This window comes from Protopterus annectens, chromosome 1.part2 (assembly GCF_019279795.1).
Source record: "Protopterus annectens isolate FY-2018-M chromosome 1.part2, PAN1.0, whole genome shotgun sequence".
Taxonomy (NCBI): Eukaryota; Metazoa; Chordata; order Ceratodontiformes; family Protopteridae; genus Protopterus; species Protopterus annectens.
Genome location: NC_056727.1, coordinates 611,420,004 through 611,430,564, shown reverse-complemented (window position 1 = coordinate 611,430,564; position 10,561 = coordinate 611,420,004).

Below are 10,561 nucleotides of genomic sequence, written 5' to 3'. Positions count from 1 at the left end.
GTGTACATAAAGTGGTGATCCACCTGTGCAGATGGATGTTTGCCGGGGATGGCTCACAGGTATGTCACACGCCATCCTACCATTACGTGTGCAAACAGTACGCTATGTTACTGTTACTTGATGGTGAAGACATAAAACCTACACAGCGGTCAGGTGTTACTGACTGTATGTCACCTGACTCCTGTAACACTTACATCCTCCCATGTGCATATAGCACCACAATTGCTGGACGTAGTGTTGGTGCACATAATGCGGCCAATACTGCTGCATGTCTGTCAGATGTAGCATCATATAGCAGGTGTATCATTCACACTACTGCCATGTGTGTTTGCTTGTGTGACCATATATGCCACATATGGTGGGGATTACATCCCAATTGTTACACACCCTTGTACACTGTTGTAGGGATCTGTACATACTGCAGTGTGGAAAGCATGATGTAGGCAAGGGTGGTGTGTGTATCACACACATCAGCTATCCGTATGTGTATGACATTTGTGGTCTCCACAGTGTGTGTGTGTGCGTATGTATGTATGGCTGTCTGGTGCATGGAGTGAGGGTGTATGCTACCATACAGAACACACAGGATCCCTAACCCCTCATGGTGATGCAGTCTACTACCCTGTTGATTCCATAGGTCTCAGCCATACTGACTACCTGTACATGTTCTTTCTCTGTGTCACGTCACGTGGGTGCACAGTACTGTGAGGGTGATGACCACATACGCAGGGGTCCTCACCTCAACACTATGGGGTGTGCGTTATACTGTTGTTGACCCCGTGAGTGTGGGTATGTTCCTGTAATGTGACAGGGTATGACTGCTACACAGTGAGGCCTCATGCTATCAGGTGGCCTCTAACATTATCATCGGCCGGACCACTGTGTACAACCCCTGCACTATGTCAACATACCTGTGATATGACCTGGTATGGATGTCACATCCCTAGCCACTGTAGCCTATTAGACTGCCCAGTATATGTGTGGATATCTGTGGTATGTTAGCCTTTCCAACAGTCAGGTTGAGGCTACGTATAGCATGCTGATATTGCCATACGTGCCTGTGAGTACTCCACAATTACACATGGGAGACTGCAAACACTGCTACCTGTAGGCACATGCAAGTAGACCATAAGGAGGGAACCAGGGCATCATTACAAACATGCTGTTACTGTTGTTAACAAGACACATACTGTGAACATATAACAATGCATGCTAAACCTGTACTACATGATATGTCTGGTGGGTGTTAACAGTACACAACTAATGTAATATACACTTCTCTCACTATTCTTACACAACTAATGTAATATACACTTCTCTCACTATTCTGTTCACCCTGTGCATCAGACCATTTGAGCATGTCCCTGCACCGATGGTGTGGATTACAGGGATGTGGCACAGGCTTCATCATATGCACAGGGTGATAATGTTTGCCAGGGGCATAGGCTGCACCAATGGATGACATCATGTGTGTGGGCAAGGGCCGGTGACATGATTGGACATGTCTGTTCAGTATGCATGTGGGTGTTGTGGTGCCCTACAGATGTGTTTGCTGTGTGCGTGTATGTGTGCACACAGTTCTGCCTTTTGTGAGGCCTACACAGGGGTATTATTGACAGCTCCAGATTGTACAGACCAGGTTGTACAGCTCACTGTGTCTGGCCATGGCCACGTGACCTGTGCCTGCCAGGGGTTGCACGGGCACTACCAGGCAGAGGTACAGATTGGCTACTGTCTGATGACACATGTCCACTGGAACCATGTCCAAGCTAGGAACGTCCAGGGTCACGTCCACGTGGCCTGCTGTGTCCTGGTGTGGACAGCGCAGCACCAGCTGCACTGCTACTGCTACCGGTACTATGGGAGCGGGCATGTGAGGTGGCACGCTCACGTTGACCTGCACTAGGTGGAATAGCTGGTCTACGTACACGTGGCCTACACCTCACTTCTACCAGATGTTCCAGCACAGACAGCTCACGCTCGCGGATTGCCATGCCATGGTCAAGGATTCCGACCATGTCACCCAATCACCTGTCCAGAACATCAGCAATCTGCTGTTGAGCATTTGCCAATGCCTGGATGTTGTCATTTAGGGTATGGATAGCAGCCCTCTGCAGCCTCTGCCCTTCTCTGTTCTGCCGTTCAGCACATGCCTGTGCCGCCATTACAGTCTGGAACATGTGTCTGGTGATACCAGCTGCTGCGCTCTGTCCTGCAGGTGCATGTCTGCCAGAGGTCCTCCTACAAGCATCACTGGCTGCATGCCTGTGTGGCACATCTGCTGTCATTACACTGATACCATGGTGTGGAGACACACCTTCTGTAGCCACCACACATTCCTGTTCCACGCTAACAGACACTGACTGTCCTTCCTCTATGGCCACTGGTGATGTGGTATGTGTTGGCAGCAGAACTGTGTGCGGGGAAGAGGGGGACATAGCTGGGATGGCAACCATTGGCACAGATTCAGCCCCTGACAACCCTGCCTGTACCTCATGCATATGTTCATCACTGCTAGTATCTGTGGGGACACTAACATCAGATGGACCGCAGGAGGGTAACGCACCTACATCACCTGTGAATACAAAGAAAGACTAAATTACAATAGACACACACACAGACACACCATGCATGTGATTTGACAGACGGCATGCAGCATGCCTGTGATACAGCAGACGGCATGCAGCTCAGACATTAATAGTGTTAGTTACCATACCTCCCTGGGGTGCACACTACAGCAAGCAAGTGTCATATCAGTAGCCATGCAGTTCACACAATCATGGTAGTATGCATGCATCCCCATGATACACCATGTGGACCAGAACAGGATAACAGTATACATGGCTGACGTGACCTTGACATGTACTCCACTGACGTGGGCATTAACATGCATACATGTCTGACACAATGGTGTCCTGACACATGTACAGCATCGTAATGGGTATCACATTGCGGCGTTGTCTGTATGCCCTACAGATAGGATGCATGTTTAGCAAATGTGCATGAGCATGGAAGGGTAGTGTGAGCCGTCTACATTGCTATACAGTGTGAAGTACAGACACTGTGCCATTGCATGGCATCATGAGACATCTATATTGCTATACAGTGCATAATATGTACACATTGCATAGCCATAACTGCATGCATACCCATGACATAACTGTGGATGCTGAGGTGTATACACACCAACCCATGCTGTGTCATGTGACAGGTCACTGGAGGACCTACAGATGACACCCCTGCACAACTACTACAGAGTCTTAGCTGCCTGGCAACCATGTCCACACATAGCAGACTTGTCAATTCACCATGTCCCACATAACATTGATGTACCACACACATGAGGTGCACAGCTAATGGTGATGTCCTACAGCAGCAAGGGAAATGTACAGTATCTCTGGCCTGATGTGGTGTCAATGTCTGTGGAAGCTGTACAGGTGACTACTGTCATGCTATGACACAGTCGTGATGTTCAACACATCTTATATGATAGACGTCAGTGACACCTCCACTAGCTGTGCACAGGCTTTTAGGATGTCCAGTGTACCACATCAACTGTATAATCGGTCAACTAAGGCTATAATTGGACCATGTGTAGACAATGTGCAACAGGGTGTATACACATCACATCTACTGTGTGGCTAAGTGTCTCTGGCCATCCCCCATGGTCATGTGTGCACATGTGTTGGCCAAATGTGTGTAATGGCCATCTATCACACAAGTTTGTGTTGTCCCATATGACATACACCCATAGATATCAGATATGTCACCATCCACAGGGCTATGCAGACAACGGGTTGTATGTTTGGTATGTGGGTTATGGGATAGTGTGACAATATTGCAGCCAAAACACTGGACATGTCAGATGGCACATCCCAATGTGTGCACCCATTGCAGGGGCATATAACACAATGGTGACTCCTGTGGGCTGCCCATATCACAGTTCACTGTGTGGTACTGTTTGCGTACCACACATGTTGTTCCAATGTATAGTACATATGCCTCCATTGTAGAACACCTCCACCATTGTATGCACAGCTGTCCACACATGTAGCAATGACAAATACTGTGGTTTCATGTCGGTGTATCATTTTGTTTGTATATATTGCACATGGGTGGCCAGTGTGAATGATGGGTGATGCGACCTGTATATCATAACTGGAATGAACATCAAGTGTTCAAGTGTTAACTGGCCACATGGCAAATAGATCTATGCTTTAACATGCCTGGTACTGATGACAGTCTCACCTGCAACGGACTCATGTCTGTGCGGCATGCCAGAGGTACCTGTATAGGGGTGACACAGCAGTATGAACATTATCCATGACTGTATGACAGCCACAGGGTGCACTGTGCATGTTAACACATTCGCCTGTACAATAGCATATAGTATGCACATGTGTGCATACACAGGGTAGCATACTGTAGTATGCAGCATGTGCACGTACCTTGCATATGTTGTTACATTACATAATGTACAGTGACACATGCAACTAAATGGGATATAATAGCCATATGTGCAGTACTGACTTACCAGGCAACTCCAGGCTCATTGGTTGGGAGACACCCACCTCCATGATGGCAGCTAGTGTTTGTGGATACTGTTCTGAGGGTGTCCCCAGACTGGCCAGTAGCTCCTCGGTGTGTGTGAATGGGGGCTGGGTTGGTGGCCCACCACCTGTTCCTTCTTGTTCCCTGGCGATTGCAGTGGCACGCTGTTTTGCATGTCGTATCAAGTCCGTGCAGTGTCTGTGCACCTGCTGGTAGGTGTGGTTATGGCCACCCACATTGTTCACCCTCCTGCGAAGATCCTGCCACAGGTCATCCCGCTGCTGGGCATGCTGTGGCACATGGCTGAACAACACCTAGTAGTTCTCATGGAGGTACGGGATGAGGACATCATCCTCCTGGTGGCTGTACGCTTGCAGGTGTGTACTAGGCATTATCTGTAAGGCATAATGATGGTGACAGGTCACAGTTTCAGAGATATACAGAGATACTGCTGCACATACATTTCTTGTAAATCTAGTACATCTGCACAGTTATCTTTGCAAATCATCATGTCACTGACACGACTGACATGTTTGTGTCACACACATGTAACACCCGTTATGCATTGGATATCATCACCATATATGTGTGTCACCTCATTACATTGTTCATACTCCATGTGAATGCTGTCTTGATGTAGGCATGTCTGTTTGCCTGCACTGGTGTTCTTACCTATCAGCACATGCCTGGATGTGTCCACGGTAATGCCGTTGACCTTGATGTTGTGTATATGTCACATATCAACACATACACTGCCTTAATGGACTTGAGCAGTGACAATGCACACATACACATGGAAACCTTTACATGCATGTGTTTTGCCATATACATCTACACAGCACTGTACAGCTGTTCAACATCCTGCCACGGATCGCCTGTGTTGCACATGTGATAGACATGGGACAATGGCTAGTCGGACGTCATTCGCAGGGATGGTTATCAACTATAGCATGTACGGGCAAGGTTTCCTAGCTGTATCTGACAGCCATTATGCCACCGTGAGGTGCATCAGTGCCACATTACTGATCCAGACAGTTGATACTACATCTACCATGCGGCCATCACACCATGTATGACTGGGATGACATGTGCAGCTTTGATGGACAGGGTTGCATGGTATGGCAGGAGTATGTCACATGTATGGCACAGGGATCTGTCCAGCATGTGGCGATCCTAGTAGTAGGATGGTGGCTGTCCATGACGTATGTCTTTCACATCAGGATACGGACATGTAGCATGTCCAACATCATAGTGTAGCAAATGTCTTTATGCAAGGTAGACAGCATGCTGCATAGTGGAGGTGAGGATTGTGAAGGCTGGTATCACCCATCCACGCATGGCCAATACCCCTTAAAGGTGATATGTGATCCAATATTGGTCATCCGAGTGCTGTGTATGCCTGTCCAATGATCTCCATGCTCATGGATGGCACCCTGTCATGACATGGGTACCTCGTATGACTACCTAAGGGGCCTGGAGACGTCACCAACTCAGGGAGGTGTACTGCACAGCACCATCCCTTACACAGTGTCCATAATGTTGACCACAGCCTAGGTGGTAGTTAATGGGTACAGGGATATTCACCTAGCGGTGACAATGCTGATATCATCCATCAGAATGTGCACATATGTCACACACCTCACCCACACAGCCCATTCTGTATGTTGTTCACAACACTGAGACAGCTATTGCTCATAGGTCATGGCCATTCACATCCTTACATACACAGATGCCTGACATTTGTCTGTGTGGTATGGGCTACAATGAGGGTGGAGTACAACACATTAACCCTGTTTTACTGTAGCTGGCACTGGTGTGATATGCACATGTCACTCTGGCACCTTTTGTAGTGTTGATTCTGTCAACAGGCCACTGGTAGAACACTCCTGTGACATACAAAGGTATATGTAGTCAAACATCCGTACTGTCATGTACATCTGTACTGCTAACATCTACATTGATAATGGTTCATGGTCTTGCAGACCATACTCAGCAGGGTTATAGTGCGGTGCCACCAATTATGACTGTCGTCATCACTTGTGGGTTGATATTATCCAACACCCTATCTGTATTGAATGTTCATGCTCAACACTTGTTCAGAACTTGTGAGCACGTCATGAGCTACTAATTAATATAGCACCCATTCCACACCATTTCTCACAGGTACACTGTCTGTCCTTACATTTCCAGCTTGCTTACAGTACAACAGCTGTTGTACACACGTAACTCATATATCTTGTGAGACATGGTTGTATATACAGGCATGTCCAACTGTCACGTACCTGTGCTATTGCCTGTCTATATGCTGAATATGTCATACATGTGGCAATAGAGCAATTGTCTCATGTACACAGTCAATGCTCACCTCCCAACATATGACACTACATCCTGTGGGGGATGCACATATGCAGCCCTGCTGGGGGTAATGCTGTCACCAACCCTGACTGCACCTGACAGTCATGTGGGGATGTGTAACATTCACAACACACCCCACTCATCACATAGTCTCACAAGATCTCCACCACAGGCCGCACATACGAGGACAACGTGTGCAGTACCTCTCCATACTCTGTGTAGGCACCAAAGGCAGCCCCTATCACCAAACACAACAACAACAACTTATGGCACACAGACTCATGTGTGCCCATCACATACAGCCAATAGGGTGTTATAACATACACAACACACCTGTCATAGGTGACTCTGTAGGCGGTCACACTGATGTTCCACTCAGCAGGCTACACAAGGCAATAGTCGCTTACATCTTGCTGTGGGGTAACTGGTTCTGCAACATAAGCTATGCACCCATGCCACACCTCACCAGGTACAATGTGACTGTCATTCTCCATGTTAGTGTGACTGCCCTGAGATGCAACTTCACAGACTACGTGTGCAAGGACATGCAATAGCTCACCAGTCTTGTAGCCCTGAAGGTATGGGCCAAGCCCTGGGGAGCATTATGCATTCATCTGGACCTGATACCACTGTACAACGGCTGACTGTGTCACTTCAACAGTTGCCTATGCTTCTGCTGTCATTCCACAGTCATCTGGTATCTGTCCGTTTTGACTAACATAGTCAAACAACACAATGCTTTGGCACAGATGACCTGCACCTGTCAGCCCTGGGAGTACAGATCACATATAAGACTCTTGCTGCTTCTATACTGCCTGTCTTGCACAATTTTCAATAACATTCACCACCAGAACGGGAACTGGCAAGCAAAACATGGAGTCATGTGACGCAATGCTTGACATCTTCATCTCTGATGCACGCAGGCAAGGCACTCCTTATAATGCACCACTTCAATATCTCTGCAGTGACTGGGACCTGCCTCTAGGCTCTGCAGAGCACACCTGCAATGACAGGTTATACACAGACCATACCTTTCAGTCATGTAACCTGGACCGGCACACCCACGGCTGAGGTGTTCCCATATTCCACTATGTTGTAAACACATCTTGGCTAGTTACTTAGCACAATGCATCAGAGGTGCTCCACATGCAACTAACTGTGTCCAGAACTGCTATACACATTGTAACAAGCTACGGATTCAACAACATACCCCACGGTTACCAGACCTTATTTCTTGGTGTACTGGACAGTAGGGCTCAGACAGGTACTACTGATGTGAGAATGACACTACCCCACACTTAACTAGGATAGCCACCCATGTACTGACACATTAGGCCAATGCTGTCTGTGATTCATAACCTCCACTCGGCTGGATCAACCCATACACACCACCTCCAAGACCAACAATATCCTTGACCTGGACACTACCAACGTGTGACTGATGTTCCACACCTGGGGTTATCCCCTCATTGGTGGATTCCGAACATATGCTAATCACCCTTGTTAGCCACATCCCGGCACCACACCCTTCACGGCATACACAGTACATGAGTACTACAACACCTACTACAGACATCATATGACAGCGGTAGTTAACGTCATGACACCCGTGCAGATGGACAATGCACATACAAACATTGAAACATACCCCAGTGCACTTCATTAGCATGTACATGACTGCATGGATCATGCTATTCCACACAGAGCCATGATGGTACCCACCAGATAACAGACACCACTCTGGGGGTCCAGTTCCATGGACATAATTTACAACAACAAGTGGAGGCTGTTGCAAAGTGGTGTGCAATCCCATAGGTGGGGTAGCTTACTGGTCAGCCTTGGTAGGGCCACAGGATCCCTCTTCACATACTCCAAAACTTGCTATGTAAACATTACTGCAACACATTCTGGGGTGTACCACAAGGCATTATGGTGGTATGTCAGTAGTCAATGGCAATACCCACATCTGCTCTCACATACAAAAGTTACTCAGGAACATTACAGAACCAGGTGATGTTGGCAACATGCTGGCGGATGGATTAATTGCTAACATTACACCCTCTCACTCCCTACAGGGCCACAATCCATGCAGGAACATTGCGGTGTCCCTGCGGTCACACATACACAGTACTAACCTGCACTCTATATGTCCTGGGACACTGGCCCCATGTGACCATCCAAAATCCCAGGCTGTGATGTCCACAAACCTATGAATGACATGCCTCCCCACTAGGAAACCATATTCAGTAATAGCCTTGTATCAGACATTGTGGCCCCTGAATGGCACACAGCAACCGTTATCACACTCCACACAGGTGGCGCCAATGCACAAGTGGGACTATTGCCCTACACACCTGACTGGACTGTTCTGCAAGGCTATGGGGCACATCATCATGGACGTCATTCACAGAGATATTGTTGGGCTCCGGTCCTTTGATGCCACCCAGGTTGGACTTGTTAGGGCCAGAGCATGGCTCCTACACCTGGTGGACTCCTTTCATACAGTTACCAGGGTAGTTGATGATGGTACGGGGGTCCACACAGCCTACATTGTCCTCTCATTGCCTTTCAGCACTGTTCTCCATTCTGGTATTGACAACATAAACATCCATCTGCACATCGAACCCTATGTCTCAGGAGGTTATGCAAAGTGGCTCATGGACAGGACACACACAATGAGGGTAACATACCATAGTACCTACTGTATTTCAGTTACACTTGGCATACCACAGTCCTCAGTCATAGGGCCCCTCATGTTCGGTATATGCTTCCCTGAGGTACAGGCTAGCACAGAGGGACTTTCCCTGCCTAGATTTACAGACCACTGCATACAAAGCACCATGATTGATCCACCAGCTGATATTGACTCCCTCCATAAGGGTGTCACTGTGACGGATACCTGATATCAATATCATGGCCTTAAGCTGCATGACACAAGGTGCATGAACATCCCCTTTGCATTACACCATTCACCCACTATCACATAGGTGGTAGTCCCCTACATGCATGTCACATTGTACATGTTCATAGTACACACATATGTCGCACCCACTCCTGTGATAACCATATTGCCACTGTAGCGTGGATATCCTTCTACGTGGCCACACTTATCTGTACTGGGTGTGTAGCTGGTACATAGGCACCCATTGTACCTCTGAACTCCAGACGTATACACACATTCAAGGGTACAACACCCCATTTAGGATGTACCTTACACAACAGCTACGGATTTACATACCACAACATTAACACGCCATGACGTTTATTGAGCTCAGATGGTTAAAGTATGTGGCTGAACTACGGACACCACGTCTGTACACATTTACATATTACATACTCAGGGGTGACCTCTGCTGAACAGACAGGGCCCATGTCCACAACAATATTAATGGATATACTCCACATACGCAACATAAGCAAAAGCCACTGTGAGCAACATGCTCATGGATATGTGCACACATGCAACGATGAGTGGGATGTGCTTGAGGGTTACATTCCCAAACCGGACACTCACCATGCTTTGGAACATGATTCCTATGTACATCACGCAGGGACACTCAGTAGCACTGTTCATGTGATACCTCACTTGGTGGATGGGAGACACATGTACACCAGGGATCACTGCAGTGGCTGTACTGTGCAGAGGTGCAGGTAA